The following is a 15,501-nucleotide window of genomic DNA, read 5'->3' as shown; positions in this document are numbered from 1 at the left end:
TCATTTCTAAAGGAGCCACCAATGAAAGATATGGCGTGTGTGTGTTTATGTGTAGAGACAGAGAGAGAAACTGGGAGTTGGAAATTCATTCCAGGGATCAACGGGGCAAAGAATTTTCTTGACACTCTGTGTACAGTCTTCCAACTGTAGGCTTCCATGTGTACCTTTCTTTCTATTTTAGAGCTAGTTCTAAGAGAATAACAAACAGGCCATTGGAGGGAGGTTTCCGTTCTGTGTGTGACCTTAGTGCCTAGCAGGCATACCCTTACAAAACTGTCAGAATGATGCGTATGAGACTACGGGAATGGCCCAAGGACGAGAGAAGGCTCTTTGGAAGCAAGGCATTTGGTGTCAGTGGGCAGGGTAGCAGTGGGTAGCAATGTTTTGGCAGAAAGGAATGAAGCTAAGGGAGCCTGGATTCGTCCCTATCCCTCCAGAGCTCGGCCTCCACCTGTGGCTAGCACCCCAGTCGCTACCTTTAGAATCATACATTATGGATTTCTTTTCTCACTCCTTCAATTACTTGAACTCATGCGAAGGGGATAGAGAAGACATGCAGTATGTGAAGATTCAGGAGGTGGGGGAAGGTTGAGAAGATAGAGTTAGTTGGGTTAAGAAGAATGTCTATACACTGAAGCTGCATTCTGAAGTTAGTTTAAACTCAAAATGCTGATATTCATGACAGTCAGTTGCAGTAATGAAGAACTGTATTTATAAATTCAGTTGCTAGGATTTATTGGAGAAGTCTAAAAATTCCTTACAGCCACAGTAAAGCCTTATTTATAGGGGAAAGGGAATTGCCAGAGTTGAAAGAATTAATTTACATATGAATTTTTCATGTTTCATTCATTTTGTAAGTTGTAGAGTAATTATAAGTACTTGAGCCAAAGAAAGAAGTCTATGAAAGTCTGTAGTGTAGTGTATGGGAATATATTAGGCTTCATTTTTGAAGAAGTTTTGGGTCACAGAGAGGTTCCACTATGGCAAGGGAGGTGCACTAGTGTGGCGTGTCATCGATTGGGGATGCACGGGTGGGAGGGAGTTCTCCAGGACATTTACATAGGGTATATAAATATGTTTGAGTATTTGTGGGGTATTGTTGTAGTAGGTAAAATTCCCCATGACAACTGAGGGAGTGCTGAGTTCCCAGCCGGGGGAGCTCTGTCACATTCCCCAGTGGAACAGCAACAGATGGCTCTGGAGTTCAGAGCCTTGCCAGTTGGCCCTACTTTGGAATTTGTGCTCCTGAGTGTGAAGGCGTTGAACTCAGATGTGACCTCTCTACACAGGCTTCATCTGTCACTTTTTTTTCATGTATACATATATGTGCTTATGAGAAGAGAATGCTCTTGGGAAGCAAGGAGCAGTGGACAGGGAACAGAGAAGCCTAAAAGAAAGCAAAGGAACTAATGCCCTGACCCTTGAGATTTTTCCTGGGCCTTGAGAGCTCTGCCAGCATCTGAGATTGATACTCAATCTCAGACTGGCTGGGGCCCCGATCCTCAGACTGGCTGGGGCCCCGATTCAAGTATGAAGTCATTTGAATCCTAAGTGAGGTGCAAGAAAGTCATCCATGAAATGTGGATGGATAGGAGAAGCAGGAAATTAGAAGGGACAAGAAGGGTGGGTTCTGAGTGACATTGTCAACACAGCTACATAAGACATATCCTGGAAAATTCTCGACGGGTGCTGATGACAGTTTCTTGGCCTGGGTGCAGCGGGGTATGCACGTCACCTCTGCCTGGTAGAAGTTGCAGGGTGACTCGCTGGTCATCCTCTATTGTGACGATGTCACCTCCATGCTCAGGGTCATGGCGCAGCTGGGGATCCCGGTGTGTGACTTGAGCGACCTAGATGGTTAGAATCTGAAGAAAAATTCCCCCCTCAGAATCAATAAATGAAAGGATAAATCCCACTTGTTTTGATCTCTGGATTATGGTAGACACTGGAGAAGGACTCCACAAACGCTGAATGAAAGAAAAAGAAAAACAAACAGCAAAATCAGGTAGGACATTTGTGTCCCAGACATGCCGGCCTGGCCCCCTGACCCCCACTCCGTCCTATGTAGCTTGGGAGCTGCACAGAGGCAGCACAGCCTGGGGCCCTCCTGCCGTGGATGCAGACCAAAGAGCCAGTCACAGCAGAGGTAGAGCTCCATGCATATCCAGGCGCAGGACCCAAGTCCACAGAGACCCAGGGCGGAGCACAAGGGAGGAGGAGTGTCACATCCAGGAGTGCCTGCAGGGAAACGGACCACGACAGAACTGCTGGAAGAGGTGCATATAGTCCATCCGCTGTTCAGTGGACCGCCTAAATGCAGCATACGCCTTTCTGGATTGATCCCATCAGCCTCTCCACGATGGGATATTTTAACAGAGAGGTAAACAGAGGCAGAAGAGCCTCACGGGAAACAAGAAAGGAGGGAAGCTGAACTGCTGTAAGGCAGAATGTGCCGCAGACCTGAGAAGTTTAAAGAGGAGGGGACTCTGAGTGCAGGAGAGGATTTAAACAAGTCAAAGGAGCTTTTGAGAAAATTCTGCACAAGAACAAACAGAACAGGTCAAGATTACCAGAGAAGGAACAGAAGACAGAAAGCTTTCTTCTAGAGGTGAAACAGCTGCACAAAAAAAGGGGGAAATTTTAAAACTCGTACCACGTAGCCAGGGCAAGAATCACGTGTGATAGAGCTGAGAACACGGCAAAATAATGGGAGATTACGTGTAGGGGTTTAAAAATAAATCCGCAGGAGCAGATTTAACCAGGCAGAAGAAGAAATCAGTTAATCAAAATTACACAGTCAGAAGAATAGATCAGGAAAAGAATAGAAAACATTGAAAGTGTCTCAGGGACTTGAGCGACGGCATGAAGTACACAAACATACACAACAAGGTGTCCCAGTAGGAGAAGTGAGAAGGGGCAGAAAGAGTGTTTGAGAGAATAATGGCCAAAAATTTCCTAACTCTTCTGAGAGACAAAAATACCCATGTCCAAGAAGAGTAATGCAGTCCAATGCATTATTGTAGAGCTACTCCTACAATGCAAAATGTCAAACGACAAAGATAGACTATTATCTTTAAAGAAGCATCAAGAGAAAAGCAATTCAACACGTAGAAGTCAATAAGACTAAGTGGAGATTTCTCATTATCAGCAAGAGCGGTGAGAAGTCAGTGGTTCAATATGTTTAAGGTACCAAAAGACAAAATCTTGTGGGCCCAAATTCATTATCCAGCAAAACTACCTTTCGAAATTGAAGGAGAGTTTAAAATATTCACAGAATTTATTGACAAAAGCTGTTCAAAAGACAAAGAAGGACAGTACATATTAATAATAGGAGTACTCCACCTAGAAGAAATAGCAATCATAAATATTTATGCACCTAATCACGGTGCAGCAAAATAGATGAGGCAAACACTGACACTAACATGGCTTCTATTAAAGAAACAACAGCAGGGAATTACAAGTGTTGGTCAGGATGTTGAGAAATAGGAACACTCATTCATTGCTGTTGAGGATGTAAAGTGGTGCAGCCGCTGTAAGACAGTTTGGCCTTTCCTCAGAAAGCTAAGTATGAAGTACCAAACGACCCAGCTATCCCACTACTAGGCATATACCCAGAAGAACTGACGGCAGAGACCGGAACCGATATTTGCACACTGATGTTTATCTCGGTATAATTTACAGTTTCCGAAAGGTGGACGCAACCTTAGTGACCATCAACAGATGAATGGCTAAACAAAATGTGGTGTAGGCATTCAATGGGGTATTGCTCAGCATTAAAAAGGAAACAAGGTCTGACTTCAGTATGTGAAATTTGAGGAGTCACGTTGAGTGAAATAAGACAGACACAAAAGATCAAATATTGTACGATCTCACTAATGTTAAATAATGAATAAGAATCTAGTTCGTCAGGGGGGATGGGTTGGGTGTTGGGAATGTGGGGGTTAATGATTAATTTGTAGAGAATTTTTATTTTGGTTGATTATAAAGTTTTGGTAATGGATGGCAGTGATGGTAGCACCATATTTTCGATGTATTTCACAGCACTGAACTATATATGGGAATCTGGTTAACGGGGGAAACATAAAACCCCATGGTCAACAACGGACTACAGTTAATAGTACCATTACAAAACTGTTCTTTCTAAAATTATAAGAAGTGTACCTCACTGATGCAAGGTGTTAATAATAGGGTGCTACATGGGAACTCGGGATTTTATATGATTATGCATTATATTAGTATAACCATACAACTTCTCTAACAAACAATTTATTAATACAAAAGCGCTGTCAATTGAAATAACTTCAATATAGTGGGTCTAAGCTTAAGAATAGAATGTGATGCTTATAGAGACACATTTTGTATTTTATAAATAAAAAGTTAAGAACGTTCCAAGGTAATTTAAAACCAGATTAAATCAAGTTTCCAAAAAAAGGATGGTTTCCTTCAGAGTGAAGTGAATTTAAAGCAAATTTTGCCTCTTAGTGCTATTGCCTGGGCGCCTGCAATTCAGTAATAAAGAACTGCTTTTATTTTATTTCCATTTGCATTTCCTATGCATTTATTCCTTTCCTTTCCTTTTTTTATTTTTCATTTTTTAAAAGATACTTAGATTACCTAAGTGTTACAGGGAATGTATAGGGAATTCCAGCATGTTCTGCTCCCACACCTTTCACATTTTCCCACATTTTAGCAACATCTTTCATTAGTGTGGCGCATTCATTGCAATTTGATAAACACATTTTGGAGCATTGCCACTAAGCATGGATTATAGTGTGCATTGTAGTTTACACACTCTCCCACTCAATTCTGTAGGTTACGGCAAGATATGTAATGACCTGTATCTGTCATTGTACTGTCATTCAGGAAAATTCTCAAGTACTGCAAATGCCCCCGTATTACACCTGTTTTTCCCTCCCTTGATGCTGGGAATCTCCAGTGGCCACTACCTCCAACTCAGTGATGTTTCTTCCACGGCTAAAATCACACTAAGTCTGCCAGAGAATACTAGAAAGTCTACTTTCATCCCTAATGTATTCCCCAATCCTGAGGATTCTGGGATGGTGGTACCCCCTTCACCTTCTGAACTATTTTTAAATATTCACTCATTAGGGATTTGGACAGATAGGAGAAATTCCTTACAGCCCCAATACAGCCTGATTTCTCCGGGAAATGAAAACTAGTGTCCAAGGAAATAATCTATACGTGAAATTTTCTTGCTTCCTTCTGTTTATTAACTATAGAGTGTTTGTAACTACTTGAGAAAAAAAAAACAACTAAGTTTATGAGATCACTTGACGCTACCATGTACATTTTTCATCCCTTAGCACTGACCGTGATCAATTGAGAGTCTCCTCAGTGTCCTCTCTAGAAGAGAGCAATGAAAGGTAAGATGTGTTTATTAACATAAGCACATATATGTATACATGTATGAAGAGAGGGAGTGGGACTGAGGTTTGCAGAGTTCAATCCAAGAAGCATCCATGGCATCTCAGAGTTTCCTTGAAAGTGTCTACAAAGTCTTCTCACTGTGGGCTTCTGGGTCTAACTTTCCTTCCCTTTTTTGAGACTAAATTGAAGTAGGAGGAACAAACCCTCAGAGGGAGACTTCTTGCTCCTAGTCTCTTTGTGACCGGTAATCACCAGGAGCACAAAGCCTTTAAAAAACTATGAGAATGTGTGTGTGAGACCACTGGAATGGGCAAGGAAGAGAGAAAGCTCCTTGGAATACAGTGGAGAGGAAACAGAGGTGCCCTGGACAGAAAGGAAAGGATCGCATAGATCCTGGATCTGTCCTTCCCTTGTGCTGAGTTCTGCCACCCTCTGAGGCTGGTGCCCCGATGCCTAGAGCCACCCTCATACCGCATGGAGTTCCTGCCTCAGGCTGCTGTGATTTAAGCCTTCTCTGAGATGCGGAAAAGATATCCATGTTACATGAAAGGTAGGCAGGTGGTAGAGGGTGTTGGGGAGCAGAAAATTGGAAAAGAGGAATGGGCATATACCAATGGAAGTTGCATTTGGGGTAAATCCCTACGATGTTATACATGGGGACCAGGTCAGTCATGAAGGAGTGTTCTTTAATCTTCATTCATTAAGCTTTTCCAGAGACCAAAAAGCTTTGTTATCAACATATGAAGCTGTATTTCTTAGAAAAATGAAAAACCCTGAGTTTCAGTAGCTCTTTTGCACATGAAAATTTCAAGTTTCTACCAATTTCTAATTTGTAGAGTGATTTACACTAATTTGTACCAACACAGTACATCTTTGCTGTGATGTGGGGCATACTTTATCCCTTTAGCACATATCCAAGTAAATTTGTCATTTCTAAAGGAGCCACCAATGAAAGATATGGCGTGTGTGTGTTTATGTGTAGAGACAGAGAGAGAAACTGGGAGTTGGAAATTCATTCCAGGGATCAACGGGGCAAAGAATTTTCTTGACACTCTGTGTACAGTCTTCCAACTGTAGGCTTCCATGTGTACCTTTCTTTCTATTTTAGAGCTAGTTCTAAGAGAATAACAAACAGGCCATTGGAGGGAGGTTTCCGTTCTGTGTGTGACCTTAGTGCCTAGCAGGCATACCCTTACAAAACTGTCAGAATGATGCGTATGAGACTACGGGAATGGCCCAAGGACGAGAGAAGGCTCTTTGGAAGCAAGGCATTTGGTGTCAGTGGGCAGGGTAGCAGTGGGTAGCAATGTTTTGGCAGAAAGGAATGAAGCTAAGGGAGCCTGGATTCGTCCCTATCCCTCCAGAGCTCGGCCTCCACCTGTGGCTAGCACCCCAGTCGCTACCTTTAGAAGCATACATTATGGATTTCTTTTCTCACTCCTTCAATTACTTGAACTCATGCGAAGGGGATAGAGAAGACATGCAGTATGTGAAGATTCAGGAGGTGGGGGAGGTTGAGAAGATAGAGTTAGTTGGGTTAAGAAGAATGTCTATACACTGAAGCTGCATTCTGAAGTTAGTTTAAACTCAAAATGCTGATATTCATGACAGTCAGTTGCAGTAATGAAGAACTGTATTTATAAATTCAGTTGCTAGGATTTATTGGAGAAGTCTAAAAATTCCTTACAGCCACAGTAAAGCCTTATTTATAGGGGAAAGGGAATTACCAGAGTTGAAAGAAGTAATTTACATATGAATTTTTCATGTTTCATTCATTTTGTAAGTTGTAGAGTAATTATAAGTACTTGAGCCAAAGAAAGAAGTCTATGAAAGTATGTAGTGTAGTGTATGGGAATATATTAGGCTTCGTTTTTGAAGACGTTTTGGGTCACAGAGAGGTTCCGCTATGGCAAGGGAGGTGCACTAGTGTGGCATGTCGTCGATGGGGGATGCACGGGTGGGAGGGAGTTCTCCAGGACATTTACATAGGGTATATAAATATGTTTGGGTATTTGTGGGGTATTGTTGTAGTAGGTAAAATTCCCCATGACAACTGAGGGAGTGCTGAGTTCCCAGCCGGGGGAGCTCTGTCACATTCCCCAGTGGAACAGCAACAGTCCTCCAAGTGCAAGGGCAAAAGCTGGTGAAGAAGGATTTCCAATGATGAGCCCTTGATATTGATGACTGATTGTGAGCCTGTGTACTTGAAATTTCAACTAGGCCTAGAGCTACAGAGTGCCTAAGAGTTACCTCCTGAGAGCCTCCATGTTGCTCCAAGGTGGCCACTCTCTAAGCCAAACTGAACATGTTAAATGTATTACTACCCTCACCCGGGCGTGGTACACGACTCCCACGGATGAGCCTCCCTGGTGCTGAGGGATTGCTATCAATCACCAGCTGGTGATGCAACTGGACAAAGACCTTGAGAAAAAGGGGAAAATGGTAAAGTTTATATGGCCAAGAGAATCCACAGTTAACAAGAGGTCATCAGAGGGGTCGTGCTTACACACGTCTCAGCAGGATCCCAGAGACAGCAAAAGTAGATACTTCCCCAGGTTCTGGTGCTCCTGAGGGGTATGGAGACACCCAGCTTCTAGGGTCCTGGCAGATGGCTCTGGAGTTCAGAGCCTTGCCAGTTGGCCCTACTTTGGAGTTTGTGCTCCTGAGTGTGAAGGCGTTGAACTCAGATGTGACCTCTCTACACATGCCCCATCTGTCACTTTTTTTTTATATTTATTTATTTCTCTCCCCTCCCCCACACCTCCGGCCACACCCTGGTTGTCTGTTCTTTGTGTCTATTTGCTGTGTCTTCTTTGTCTGCTTCTGTTTTTGTCAGTGGCACGGGAGTCTGTGTTTCTTCTAGTTGCGTCATCTTGTTGTGTCAGCTCCCTGTGTGTGCGGTGCCATTCCTGGGCAGGCTGCACTTTATTTCATGCTGGGTGGCACTCCTTATGGGTCGCACTTCTTGCGTGTGGGCCTCCCCTACACGGGAGACACCCCTGCATGGCATGGGACTCCTCGGGTGCATCAGCATGGCGTGTGGGCCAGCTGCACATAGGTCAAGGAGGCCCAGGGTTTGAACCACGGACTTTCCATATGGTACACAGATGCCCTAACCACTGGGCCAAGTCCACCGCCCTCTTCTGTCACTGTTGCTGAACCTGTGATTGGCGCTGGAGTTGGTGTATACTCAGTAGACTTGAATCTCTGGGCTGTCCATGTGCCAGCTGGGCCCTGAGCCTCAATGGAGTTCTGGCACCTTACTCTCCGGTTCGTTGGACTTACCCAGGTCAGCTAACAGGGAGGTGCGGATGGTGAACCACCACACCAGGGCACCTAGAGAGTCTACAAGTGCAAGCAGGAGAATCACATCCATCAGCCCTGTGGGATCTAAGCCCCATCTCGATTTAGAGGTGGAGTGGACATCGCCATCCCAGGGTCCACAGGATGAAGGAGTAACATATGGATTAGGGTGGGCTTACTGGTATTCTACTATGGAACTATTGTGACTCTAGCAATGGAAGAAATTGTATCACTGATGTGGAGACAATGGCCACGGGAGTGGCTGAGGACAGGGAGAGGGAGGAAGAGGTGTGATATGGGGGCATTTTCAGGACTCGGAGTTGTCCTGAATGATATTGCAGAGAGAGATTCAGGACATAATGTATCCTGCCATAACCCACCGAACAGAAAGCGGGAGAGTGTAAAACAATGTAAACTATAATGCATGCAGTATAGCAGTGCTCAAAATGTATCGCCACACCGATGAGAGAAGTGGTTGATCTGGGAGGAGTGGGGGTGGGGTGGAGAGTGGGGTACATGATAACCTCTTATATTTGTTAATGTAACATTTTGTGCAATCTATGTATCTTTCAAAAAAGAAGAAAAGGGAAAAATATAAAGCCTTATTCTAGAAAAAAAATGAAGGAACAGATCTCAAATGATTAATACACTTGTGAATTTTTTTAATGGTTCAAACACTTTATAAGTGTAGAAAATTTTTAACTAATTTGAGTTTAAAAAGTAATCCTATTAAGTCAAGAGGTATCTGACTGAACAACTATTATCTTTCAGGTTTCACCCAGGTGAATTAACAACAGTAAAATGTGATGGAGCCCTAAGTGCAAGGTGAGATATATATACATATATATATGTATATATATATATATATTACATTTAAATACGCACATGTATAAATACATAACCCATAAATATGGAGTGAGAGAGATGGGGAGAGAAAGAGAGAGATGGAGAAGGGGGTGAGAGAGAGTTTGAGATGCGTGGATTTCAATCACAAGAGCATCTGTGACAATACGAGTTTTCCTTGGGACTCTTTCTAAAGCCTTCTTTTTATAGGCTTTTGTCTGATGCGTTCATTCTATTTTAACCTACTGGGAGAAGGGGAAGGGATCATAAAAGATTTGTTAGTCTTTGCTTGCAAGCTTAGTTAGCATAGCCAAAACCCTCAGAAAACTATCAGAATGCCAGTCTATGAAACTCTAACTGACTGGGAAAAAGAGAAGAGAATGCTCTTGGGAAGCAAGGAGCAGTGGACAGGGAACAGAGAAGCCTAAAAGAAAGCAAAGGAACTAATGCCCTGACCCTTGAGATTTTTCCTGGGCCTTGAGAGCTCTGCCAGCATCTGAGATTGATACTCAATCTCAGACTGGCTGGGGCCCCGATCCTCAGACTGGCTGGGGCCCCGATTCAAGTATGAAGTCATTTGAATCCTAAGTGAGGTGCAAGAAAGTCATCCATGAAATGTGGATGGATAGGAGAAGCAGGAAATTAGAAGGGACAAGAAGGGTGGGTTCTGAGTGACATTGTCAACACAGCTACATAAGACATATCCTGGAAAATTCTCGACGGGTGCTGATGACAGTTTCTTGGCCTGGGTGCAGCGGGGTATGCACGTCACCTCTGCCTGGTAGAAGTTGCAGGGTGACTCGCTGGTCATCCTCTATTGTGACGATGTCACCTCCATGCTCAGGGTCATGGCGCAGCTGGGGATCCCGGTGTGTGACTTGAGCGACCTAGATGGTTAGAATCTGAAGAAAAATTCCCCCCTCAGAATCAATAAATGAAAGGATAAATCCCACTTGTTTTGATCTCTGGATTATGGTAGACACTGGAGAAGGACTCCACAAACGCTGAATGAAAGAAAAAGAAAAACAAACAGCAAAATCAGGTAGGACATTTGTGTCCCAGACATGCCGGCCTGGCCCCCTGACCCCCACTCCGTCCTATGTAGCTTGGGAGCTGCACAGAGGCAGCACAGCCTGGGGCCCTCCTGCCGTGGATGCAGACCAAAGAGCCAGTCACAGCAGAGGTAGAGCTCCATGCATATCCAGGCGCAGGACCCAAGTCCACAGAGACCCAGGGCGGAGCACAAGGGAGGAGGAGTGTCACATCCAGGAGTGCCTGCAGGGAAACGGACCACGACAGAACTGCTGGAAGAGGTGCATATAGTCCATCCGCTGTTCAGTGGACCGCCTAAATGCAGCATACGCCTTTCTGGATTGATCCCATCAGCCTCTCCACGATGGGATATTTTAACAGAGAGGTAAACAGAGGCAGAAGAGCCTCACGGGAAACAAGAAAGGAGGGAAGCTGAACTGCTGTAAGGCAGAATGTGCCGCAGACCTGAGAAGTTTAAAGAGGAGGGGACTCTGAGTGCAGGAGAGGATTTAAACAAGTCAAAGGAGCTTTTGAGAAAATTCTGCACAAGAACAAACAGAACAGGTCAAGATTACCAGAGAAGGAACAGAAGACAGAAAGCTTTCTTCTAGAGGTGAAACAGCTGCACAAAAAAAGGGGGAAATTTTAAAACTCGTACCACGTAGCCAGGGCAAGAATCACGTGTGATAGAGCTGAGAACACGGCAAAATAATGGGAGATTACGTGTAGGGGTTTAAAAATAAATCCGCAGGAGCAGATTTAACCAGGCAGAAGAAGAAATCAGTTAATCAAAATTACACAGTCAGAAGAATAGATCAGGAAAAGAATAGAAAACATTGAAAGTGTCTCAGGGACTTGAGCGACGGCATGAAGTACACAAACATACACAACAAGGTGTCCCAGTAGGAGAAGTGAGAAGGGGCAGAAAGAGTGTTTGAGAGAATAATGGCCAAAAATTTCCTAACTCTTCTGAGAGACAAAAATACCCATGTCCAAGAAGAGTAATGCAGTCCAATGCATTATTGTAGAGCTACTCCTACAATGCAAAATGTCAAACGACAAAGATAGACTATTATCTTTAAAGAAGCATCAAGAGAAAAGCAATTCAACACGTAGAAGTCAATAAGACTAAGTGGAGATTTCTCATTATCAGCAAGAGCGGTGAGAAGTCAGTGGTTCAATATGTTTAAGGTACCAAAAGACAAAATCTTGTGGGCCCAAATTCATTATCCAGCAAAACTACCTTTCGAAATTGAAGGAGAGTTTAAAATATTCACAGAATTTATTGACAAAAGCTGTTCAAAAGACAAAGAAGGACAGTACATATTAATAATAGGAGTACTCCACCTAGAAGAAATAGCAATCATAAATATTTATGCACCTAATCACGGTGCAGCAAAATAGATGAGGCAAACACTGACACTAACATGGCTTCTATTAAAGAAACAACAGCAGGGAATTACAAGTGTTGGTCAGGATGTTGAGAAATAGGAACACTCATTCATTGCTGTTGAGGATGTAAAGTGGTGCAGCCGCTGTAAGACAGTTTGGCCTTTCCTCAGAAAGCTAAGTATGAAGTACCAAACGACCCAGCTATCCCACTACTAGGCATATACCCAGAAGAACTGACGGCAGAGACCGGAACCGATATTTGCACACTGATGTTTATCTCGGTATAATTTACAGTTTCCGAAAGGTGGACGCAACCTTAGTGACCATCAACAGATGAATGGCTAAACAAAATGTGGTGTAGGCATTCAATGGGGTATTGCTCAGCATTAAAAAGGAAACAAGGTCTGACTTCAGTATGTGAAATTTGAGGAGTCACGTTGAGTGAAATAAGACAGACACAAAAGATCAAATATTGTACGATCTCACTAATGTTAAATAATGAATAAGAATCTAGTTCGTCAGGGGGGATGGGTTGGGTGTTGGGAATGTGGGGGTTAATGATTAATTTGTAGAGAATTTTTATTTTGGTTGATTATAAAGTTTTGGTAATGGATGGCAGTGATGGTAGCACCATATTTTCGATGTATTTCACAGCACTGAACTATATATGGGAATCTGGTTAACGGGGGAAACATAAAACCCCATGGTCAACAACGGACTACAGTTAATAGTACCATTACAAAACTGTTCTTTCTAAAATTATAAGAAGTGTACCTCACTGATGCAAGGTGTTAATAATAGGGTGCTACATGGGAACTCGGGATTTTATATGATTATGCATTATATTAGTATAACCATACAACTTCTCTAACAAACAATTTATTAATACAAAAGCGCTGTCAATTGAAATAACTTCAATATAGTGGGTCTAAGCTTAAGAATAGAATGTGATGCTTATAGAGACACATTTTGTATTTTATAAATAAAAAGTTAAGAACGTTCCAAGGTAATTTAAAACCAGATTAAATCAAGTTTCCAAAAAAAGGATGGTTTCCTTCAGAGTGAAGTGAATTTAAAGCAAATTTTGCCTCTTAGTGCTATTGCCTGGGCGCCTGCAATTCAGTAATAAAGAACTGCTTTTATTTTATTTCCATTTGCATTTCCTATGCATTTATTCCTTTCCTTTCCTTTTTTTATTTTTCATTTTTTAAAAGATACTTAGATTACCTAAGTGTTACAGGGAATGTATAGGGAATTCCAGCATGTTCTGCTCCCACACCTTTCACATTTTCCCACATTTTAGCAACATCTTTCATTAGTGTGGCGCATTCATTGCAATTTGATAAACACATTTTGGAGCATTGCCACTAAGCATGGATTATAGTGTGCATTGTAGTTTACACACTCTCCCACTCAATTCTGTAGGTTACGGCAAGATATGTAATGACCTGTATCTGTCATTGTACTGTCATTCAGGAAAATTCTCAAGTACTGCAAATGCCCCCGTATTACACCTGTTTTTCCCTCCCTTGATGCTGGGAATCTCCAGTGGCCACTACCTCCAACTCAGTGATGTTTCTTCCACGGCTAAAATCACACTAAGTCTGCCAGAGAATACTAGAAAGTCTACTTTCATCCCTAATGTATTCCCCAATCCTGAGGATTCTGGGATGGTGGTACCCCCTTCACCTTCTGAACTATTTTTAAATATTCACTCATTAGGGATTTGGACAGATAGGAGAAATTCCTTACAACCCCAATACAGCCTGATTTCTCCGGGAAATGAAAACTAGTGTCCAAGGAAATAATCTATACGTGAAATTTTCTTGCTTCCTTCTGTTTATTAACTATAGAGTGTTTGTAACTACTTGAGGTAAAAACAACAACTAAGTTTATGAGATCACTTGACGCTACCCTGTACATTTTTCATCCCTTAGCACTGACCGTGATCAATTGAGAGTCTCCTCAGTGTCCTCTCTAGAAGAGAGCAATGAAAGGTAAGATGTGTTTATTAACATAAGCACATATATGTATACATGTATGAAGAGAGGGAGCGGGACTGAGGTTTGCAGAGTTCAATCCAAGAAGCATCCATGGCATCTCAGAGTTTCCTTGAAAGTGTCTACAAAGTCTTCTTTCTGTGGGCTTCTGGGTCTAACTTTCCTTCCCTTTTTTGAGACTAAATTGAAGTAGGAGGAACAAACCCTCAGAGGGAGACTTCTTGCTCCTAGTCTCTTTGTGACCGGTAATCACCAGGAGCACAAAGCCTTTAAAAAACTATGAGAATGTGTGTGTGAGACCACTGGAATGGGCAAGGAAGAGAGAAAGCTCCTTGGAATACAGTGGAGAGGAAACAGAGGTGCCCTGGACAGAAAGGAAAGGATCGCTGCTTTTATATGCTGAGTTTGGCTTAGAGAGAGGCCACATTTGAGCAACAAGGAGACTCCCAGTAGGTAACTCTTAGGTACCCTATGTCTAAGCTAAGTTTCAATTTCAAGAGCAAAGGCTCAGAAAGCATAGTCATTAGTATCAAGAGTCCTGCAATGGACCATCCTCCTCCACAAGTCATTGTCCCTGTTCTTGAGGCATTCTTGTTGTTCCATTAGAGAATATGGCAGAGCTCCCCTGGATGAGAATTTGGTATTTTGGTATTCTTTTGGTTATTGTGTGAATCTCCACCTACCATGAAAATGCCCCATGAAATTCTGAACACATTTTTATGCCTTATATGTATACCCAGGTGAACTTCCTCCCCGGTATCCCCGCTTACTGACAACCCACACCAGTCATCCTCCCCTGCCACAGTAGTAAGCCTTATGTGATCTAAAACCTCTTCAAAAATGAAGCCAATTAAATAGCCACATGCAATTAATAAAAAAAAGAAATTGTAATGATAGTTTTATACATAAGAAGTAAAATACAGAAAAATTAAGAAAAAGTAAAAATAAAACAGTATTTTAAAAAATTGGGATAATTAAAATTATTTAGAAAGAAGAAAACCTTTTTTTTTTGACGTTTCACCTTTTGTCACTGTAAGACTGTTATTCTGCATGTACAGTAATATTTTCTTCCATTTTTATTCCAGTGTCTTAATTTAAAAAAAATTTTTTTTCAAAAAAGTTTTAGGTCACAGTAGTCACCTACAAAATACAGGGGATTCCCATATACCCCAAATCCTCCTCTCTTCCCCCTTTCCCCCATTGTAGCAGTTTGATATAGTTATGAATTCCAAAAATAGATATTGGATTATGTTCATAAACCGATCCGTACCTGGGTGTGATTAAATTATATTAGGGTTTTGGTTGAGCAACGTCAATAGAGTGTTGAGTCCCTGCCCCTTGGTGGGTGAGGACTCACAGATAAAAGGCATGGCAAACTACGGAGTTGGAGATTTTTGATGCTGGAGTTTTGAGCTGGAGCCCAGGAAGTGAACACACAGAAGAACAGAGAGGAATAGAGATGGCTCCTTATACATGGCAAAAGCCCTGGGAAGAGAGACAGAGCCATTTGCCTGACAGTCTACAGCTGGCATTGTGGAGTGAG

The 15,501-nt window shown here is 42.4% G+C and overlaps 1 long non-coding RNA gene across 1 annotated transcript; it reads left to right on the top strand.

The window, feature by feature from the left end:
• The first annotated feature begins 5,322 nt into the window (after positions 1-5,322).
• On the top strand, positions 5,323-13,955 carry LOC139436540 (uncharacterized). Its single transcript, XR_011645855.1, has 3 exons — positions 5,323-5,384; positions 9,463-9,516; positions 13,896-13,955. It is a non-coding gene; the product is annotated as an uncharacterized lncRNA (long non-coding RNA).
• Positions 13,956-15,501: the final 1,546 nt, after the last annotated feature.

The sequence above is a fragment of the Dasypus novemcinctus genome, chromosome 15 (genome assembly GCF_030445035.2).
Source record: "Dasypus novemcinctus isolate mDasNov1 chromosome 15, mDasNov1.1.hap2, whole genome shotgun sequence".
Lineage (NCBI taxonomy): Eukaryota > Metazoa > Chordata > Mammalia > Cingulata > Dasypodidae > Dasypus > Dasypus novemcinctus.
The sequence above is the reverse complement of the archived record's forward strand: the minus strand, read 5'-3'. Positions and strand labels throughout refer to the sequence as shown.